Here is a 7,471-nt window from a genome sequence, read left to right on the forward strand (position 1 = left end):
GCCTGTCTGTCTTGGTCTGTCACTGATAAAACTTCCTTTGTCACGAATCAAAATCCCTTGCGCTGCCGCAGGCTGATGCCGGCTTTGCGGGCTTATCTACTCGGATCACAGGCCCTGAAATTTTCTGAGTGGGGCATTCCACCTCTATCCCCTCCGCATTTAGGTATTATTTTGACCCTGCTGTTCGCACTCCGCATTGGTACGCACTTCTAAAATTGAGGACTGTACTGTAGAAGCACCCGGACAGCGTGGCGGGATCCCAGCTGCTTATTTTTTTGTTTCCTATAATTTTCTGAAGTTTACAAGTACGTGATATTATTGGAAAGTAATCGTAGAAGTGAGCGCCTGAACAAAAAAAGTGCACGCAATTTTTTCTTCTCTAAATACTCCAGAAAGAAAAATATCAGTAAAATAATGGCTGCCCCATCCGAAAATATCGTTTTTCTGTTAGCTATATGTCTACCCGACAATCAGTATGTTCTTACACTATCTCAGTCCGCCTCCGTCTTTATCTTTGGAAAAATGCAGCAAGTATGAAGCGAGCGACACGTTGAACGAGATCCCCCAGTGCGCCACAGAACTAGCGCCCCGTCGCGGCTAAGATGTAAGCGAAACGGTCCTTGAAGCCCAACAGGCAAGCTGACAGACACACGTCGTAGAAGTGGGTGCAGCGTTCGCGACTCGCGAGCAGTGACGTAAGGGGAGATGTCCGCTGGCACGCGCCACATAGCGGATCAGTGCCTGAACTAAGCGTTCCTACCCTTCCCATTGAAAAGCGCGCGACGCGTCAGGTAATGTTAATACAGGCGGCGTTGGTGCAGCATCTCCTGTGGACCTGCCCCGGACTGCATCAGATCCGATTACGGCACCTTCGTGCAACCGGCCTCCACCCTGGCCGCCCTCCAGACCTGCAGCGCTGGGTTCATGGACCATTTCATCGGCACCTTCTGGACTATATACGAGAAGCAAACTTGTTCGGTACCTGTGAATCGTGCACCGCTATGCCGCAGGGCAAACTTCCGAAGAAAAAAAAAAAGGAATTTTCTTCCTTTGGACTGAAATTCTTTTGGTAGCCAGTGACTGAAGTATGTTATAATTTGTTCATTCCCCTGCAATTCACTTTAAATCCGGTAAACCGCGCACATAAATATGCGTACGTATACCGTACCGTCTTGCCCCTTTTAACGGCAATAGTATGACTGTCGCAGCATTGTGCATAGTAGTTACAACATGAAAAATATTTTAAAACGAATAGGATTTATTAGTAAAAGCAATTTGAGTGAGCTCGGACCACTGTGTATCAGACTAGTTACAGCGTACAGGTTAAACTGCATGGTACGGAATAACAAACCATACCATTCGCACACCACATAATGTTTGTAATCGGAGGGCTTATGTTGGCCATAGAGAACGTAACCAACGTGACTAATTTGAAAATATAAAACACAAGTGACACTCATGTTTTATTTCGTATGCTCTCTTCAAAAACAAATTGAGGGAACACTCGAGACTGCATATGCGGGTATGCAAAAACATGCTTATTTTAAGCGATACCCGACTAATAGTAGGTCTTGATGTTGTCATCCCGTATTGCGACAATGTCCTTTCAATCAGAGGGAAATATGACTGGCGTGTAATTTTTGCGTCGTGACGGTTCATCCAGTAACGACAGCACCGAGAGCAGAAACGTCATAACCGTTTCCTCTCTTACTATGACGTTGAAACTTGACCAATCGCCTTTGTTAGCCCTAAATATACATTAGAGAAAACGTGCCTTGCTCCTTTGTAATTATCAGGAGACGACGACGTGCCATATGGTTGCTCTTTTTGATGGATTTGAAAGGCTTACGCGAAAAACAAAAACAAAATACGATTGACCGGGACGCAGACGAGAAGAGTGCACGAAACTATTGCGTTTTCCCGGCGAAAGGTGTCCACGCGATTGGCGGCGGGAGCGTTTGCTACATGAAGCGCCGGCACTACACACTCTACATCCCTTCTCTTTCCTTCATGCTTCGTCCTCTCCGGTGGCAAGGCTGCTGCAAAGCGCCCACGCCACCCTCTCAATTGCTTATCGGCTGCAGGCCCACGCTAAAGCACTGACACGAAAATTTTATGTTACACTTTTATTGCTTTTATCGATGCTTAATGGCCTGGCGAACCTGAAACAGCACTTCAAATACTTCAGCGCGCGATAGTTAATTACATTGAACGGCCTGAAAATCGTTTGTTTCAAATTCCCGCGCTTTCGTCCAGAACGGCGCCTATGACCGACTTCCTGCCTGACCTCACCGCTTTGTGCGGACGTCACCGGCGCCTGCTTGAGAGGGTGTTGCGCCCGCTCGTCGCTCGTGGGGCCGCGCGCATGAAGTGACGTCACGAGTTTTTGACGAGCGCTGCCGCGTCACTTCTTTTGGCTCTCCCTGGATGATGTCACGCTGATGTCCATTTGCTGGGTGCCGCTCCGCGCGCTGCTCCGTCGGCGCGATAAATGAGATCCAATTAAACTAAGTTCCTCGCGTCGCAGGCCGCTCATATTTCACCCAGGGTATTCTGTTGAGTGAAGGAAGCGAACTGTGCAATAATATTAACGCCGAAAATTGGTGTCAGTGCTCCTTTAAGTCTAGACGCCGCACCCTCTCCAGTGCCTCCGCTGCTGCTCAACACCGACGCCACACTCTCCACCCTTTCCCGCACATAGCGGCCTGCCCAGCGCCGACACCGCCCAACCCACTCCCGCCCATCGGCTGCTGCTCAACGCCTACGCTTCTCTCCACCGTCCCTCGTGCGAAGACTGTTTACCAACTTCGACGCCACCCTCTCCACCCTTACCTGCACCTCGTTCGCTGCCCAACGCCGACGCCTCTCCACCCTCTCTCGCGTCAAGGCTGCCTACTAACGTCGCCGCCACTCTTTCCACCCTTTCCCACACCTACTCTGTTGCCCAACGGTTCTCCACCCTCCCTCGCGCCAAGGCTGTTTACTAAAGCCGACGCCACCCTCTCTCCACCCTTTCCCGCACCCTGGCTGCTGGCCAGCGCCGAAGCCTGTCTCCCCCGTCCCTCGCGCTTAGACTTTACCAACGTCGACACCATCTTCTTCACCCTTTCCTGCACCTCGTCAGCTGCCCAGCGCCTCTCCACCCTCCCTCGCACCAACGTTGTTTACCAACGTCGACGCCACTCCTTTTCCGGCACCTAGACGGCTGCCCCACCCTCATACAAACCAGTTCAGGGAAGGGGATTGGGGTTTCAAATGATAGGGAGAGAAGGGGGGAAGAGAAGAGCGGTAGGAGAGTGAGGGAGTCTACGTCGCGTTTGTTTCGTCCATGACTCGATGGCTATTTACCAACGTCGACGCCACTCTCTCCACCCTTCCTCGCGCCAATGCTGTTTAGCAACGCCGAGGCCACTCACTCCACCCTTTCTAGCACCTCGGCTGCTGCCCAACTCCGATGCCTCTCCCCCTCCCTCAAGCCAAGGCTATTTACCAACGTCGACACCACATTCTCTCCACGCATTCCCGCACCTCGGCTGCTGCCCAACGCCGACGCCTCTACAACCTCCCTCGCGCCAAGGCTGTTTACTAACGTTGACGCTACTCTCTAAACCATTTGCTGCACCCAGGCCTTTCCACCCTTTCTCGCTCTAAGGCTGTTTACCGACGTTGACGTCACTCTCCCTCCACCTATTTCCCCACCTCACCTGCTGCCCAATGCCATTCCACCCACCGTCGCGCTAAGGCAGTTTACCAACGTCAACGACACTCTCCCTCCACCCTTTTTTGCACCTCGGCTGCTGCCCAATGACGATGCCTCTCTCCACCCTCCCTCCCGCCGAGGCTGTTTACCAACGTCCACGCCACTCTCTCCACCAATTCCCGCACCTCGGCCGCTGCCCAACGCCTCTCCACCCTCCCTCGAGCCAAGGCAGTTTACCAACGTCTACGCCAATCTCACCACCAATTCGCGCACCTCGGCCGCTGCCCAACGCCTCTCCACCCTCCCTCGCGCCAAGGCTGTTCACCAACGTTGACGTCTCTCTCCCTCCACCTATTCTCCCACCTCCCCTGCTGCCCAATGCCATTCCACCCACCCTCGCACCAAAGCTGTTTACCAATGTCGACACCCCTCTCTCTCCACCCTTTGCCGCACCCCGCCTCCTGCCCAACGCCTCTACACCCTTCCTCCCGCCAAGGCTGTTTACCAACGCCGACGCCACTCTCTCTCCACCCTTTCTAGCCCCTCGGCTGCTGCCGCCCAACGCCGTACAACCTCCCGCGCCAAGGCTGTTTACCAATGTCGACACCACTCTCTCTCTCCCTTTGCCGCACCCCGCCTCCTGCCCAACGACTCTACACCCTTCCTCCCGCCAAGGCTGTTTACCAACGCCGACGCCACTCTCTCTCCACCCTTTCTAGCACCTCGGCTGCTGCCCAAGGCTCTACAAACTCCCTCGCGCCAAGACTGTTTACTAACGTCGACGCCACTCTCCACCATTTGCTGCATCCAGGCCGCTGCCCAACGCCTCTCCACCCTCATTCGCGCCACGGCTTTTTACCAACGTTGACGCCACTCTCCCTCCACATATTTTCCAACCGCGCCTGCTGCCCAACGCCTGTCCACCCTCCCCCGCTCGAAGGCTGTTTACCAACGCCGACGCGACTCTCTCTACGCTTTCTTCAACCTTTGCTCCTCCCAACGCATCTCCACCCTCCCTCGCGTCAAGGCTGTTTACCAATGTCGACGCCTCTATCTTCACCCACTCCCGCACCTCGGCTGCTGCCCAACCCCGGGCGCCTCACACTACCGCGCCTCTTCTGCTGCCCAGGTTCGGTCGTCGCTTCGGACGAACGTGCCTTCGCGTTTGTCCGCTTCATCGGGACCTTGGATCGTGGCCCTTTCGTCTACGCGGGTCGTAGACCTTGATACAATTTGCTCCCGGCTTGCACTCTGCTTGTTCGGGCCGTCGAGCACAAGCTCCCGCTCACCCGTACCAAACTCTAGCGAATTCCCTAGTGGTCGGAACTGCTGCAGACTTCACTCCTTACAACAAGCTCGCATCTAAGCTTCACGTTTCCCTCTCTCTCTCTCTCCCGCCTGGGCTCCCGGAGGCAGCGTGACGCCAGCCATCAGTGTTCGAGGTGTGTTGTGTGCGACAAAATCGGTCATCGTTTCACTATCTAATCTACTTTTCTCTACCCTATCGTATTACCTCCCCTTATACACCCCCCCCCCCCTCCCCGACTTGGTTTAATCCAGGCGAGCTCCCAAATGAGTTTGTAGGCGGCCGATGAGGCGGTGTGGCTGAGCCCACGTTTATTTAGGTTGCGCTGGCCGTGCCATGGTCATGACGAGGCGAGTAGAAACGGGGTGCCGTTCCAGACCGGGTGCCGAGTGCTGCGTGTCCTCCGTGCCAGCTGGCCAATCTGCTGCTGATGATGGTGGCGCTGAAGATGATGATGGTGGCGCTACAGGGCTCCCCCCTAGCGCATTATGAGAAATATGTGAAAACTATGTACAGGTATGTACAACACCGGTGATCAGTAATATTTGTCCGCGGTCAATGTCCTTAGACTGTCCTAGTCGGTCCAAGGAGGGCGTCCGGTGTGTGCATTTTCCTCGGGGGCCTTGCCTGGGAATGGCGCAGAGGTCTCCGGCAGCAACGGGCGTCCGGCGGTGCGTAAACTGCCAGGGGCGGCCAGAGGCACAAGAGATGTCCCATGCAGCTTGAGTGCGCTGTCTGCTCCATAAAGCAAGCCAAGGAGCCAGGAAAACACTGCGTACGAGTGTAAGATGGCTCCGTCGCGTAGGCAGCTTTGTCGTTGCACGGAGCACGATAACGTGTGCGGCGGAAGCGGCGCAGCTCATGTCGCTGTCCAGCACGTGCAGGGTGGTGCTGAGACTGCGTTCGAGGCACATGTCGATGGCACCAGTTTCGCGCGAGTCGCTTGTGGGCCCGACGGTGGCTGGGAATCGGAAGGGTAGTCAAGCGTGCACGCTGAGCACACTGGTGAGGTCGGCGTGTACGGTATGGTGGCTAGCCACCATATGTACGGATCGTTGTTGGGCGTCGTCTGAGTGCCGACGAGGAAAGCTAGGCGTCCGCGCGGGGAGGGTTTTTGGCGTCGCGTACGTCGCCTACGGTTGCGAAGCTGGACTGCAGGAATGATTGTAAAATCCAAGCTCGAGCCGGCGAAAAGGGCGTCTTGTGCCCATGTGTTGAGGTGCCGCCCTTGCGATAGTGTCCCGACGTCTGTAGGAGGCGCTGTTGAGAATGCCTTTGTCTCGACGTCGCAGGTAGTGGCAGCGAATGTGCCGCTGGAGGTGAAACCCCGTTGGAGTCTACACCGGCTGTAGATGGCGGCTGAGTAGGCGACTCACGCGGAAGGGAGGTCGCCGCTGCGGTAGTGGGTGGCTCACCGGTGCCTGCGCGTAGAGTGGTAGCAGCGGGCGAGGCGGGCGGTGGTCGGCGGGCACCCGTGATGTCGTTGGCCGCCAGCCCTCTCGTGGAAGGTGCGGCTGCCGTGCTGGAAATGGAGAGCAGGGTGTCGGCGTTGGTGAGAGAGGACGTCGCCATGCTGGGTGGCATGTAGGGTACCTCGTGTGCTGCAGGCGGCGGCGGGTCGTCTCGATAGCCGTAGTGCTCGAGCATGGCAGCCTGAAAGTCGTCGTAGGGGGTTTCGCTGGGCGGTGGTAGGAACAAAGGCGTTCCTATACCGTAGTGGTTTAGGACAGCGGCCTTCAGATCGTCGTATGCACTTGGGCCTGGGGCTGGCAGCTGGATGCGCTCATTGAGGTCAGCAGGTAACTTCTCTAAAGTGACGAGGTACCTGGTTTCCTGGAACTGGATGTCGTGAACATAAAAATGGCTCTCCAGGATGATGAACCATGCAGCGTGGTTTGTGATGGAGTTAAACGGAATCAGCAAGGGAAGGTCTGGGAGGGCGGGGAATGTTCTTCGCGTGCTGTCGTCCGTGTTATGGCTGGGGAAGCAGCGTTGCGAAGCCATGGCGAAGCCGCTTGTCCGAGTCACCAAATTGTAGGCGGCCGATGAGGCGGTGTAGCCGAGCCTACGTTTATTTAGGTTGCGCTGGCCGTGCCATGGTCAGGACAAGACGAGTAGAAAGGGGGTGCCGTTCAAGACAGGGTGCCGAGTGCTGCGTGTCCTCCATGGCAGCTGGCCAATCTGCTGATGATGATGGTGGCGCTGAAGATGATGATGATAGTGGCGCTACAAGTTCAATAACATCCCATATATTGCCTTCCCTCAACTCACACCAGCAGTAGCAGTCGCCACCCATCGCCAAGCCCACGCTTCTTCAGCACCTCGGCTGCTCCCCAACGAACGTCAGACCTTCCTTTTCCGCACCTCGGCTGCGACCCACACCTCCACTTTTTACCGTGCCCCAGCTGTTACCCAAGTGCCAACATCACTCTTCGCCCCTTCCTGCAGCAATATTGTAGAACCGA

This window comes from Haemaphysalis longicornis, unplaced genomic scaffold (genome assembly GCF_048455015.1).
Source record: "Haemaphysalis longicornis isolate Haplotype H1 unplaced genomic scaffold, Haemaphysalis longicornis Haplotype H1 scaffold_2, whole genome shotgun sequence".
NCBI lineage: Eukaryota > Metazoa > Arthropoda > Arachnida > Ixodida > Ixodidae > Haemaphysalis > Haemaphysalis longicornis.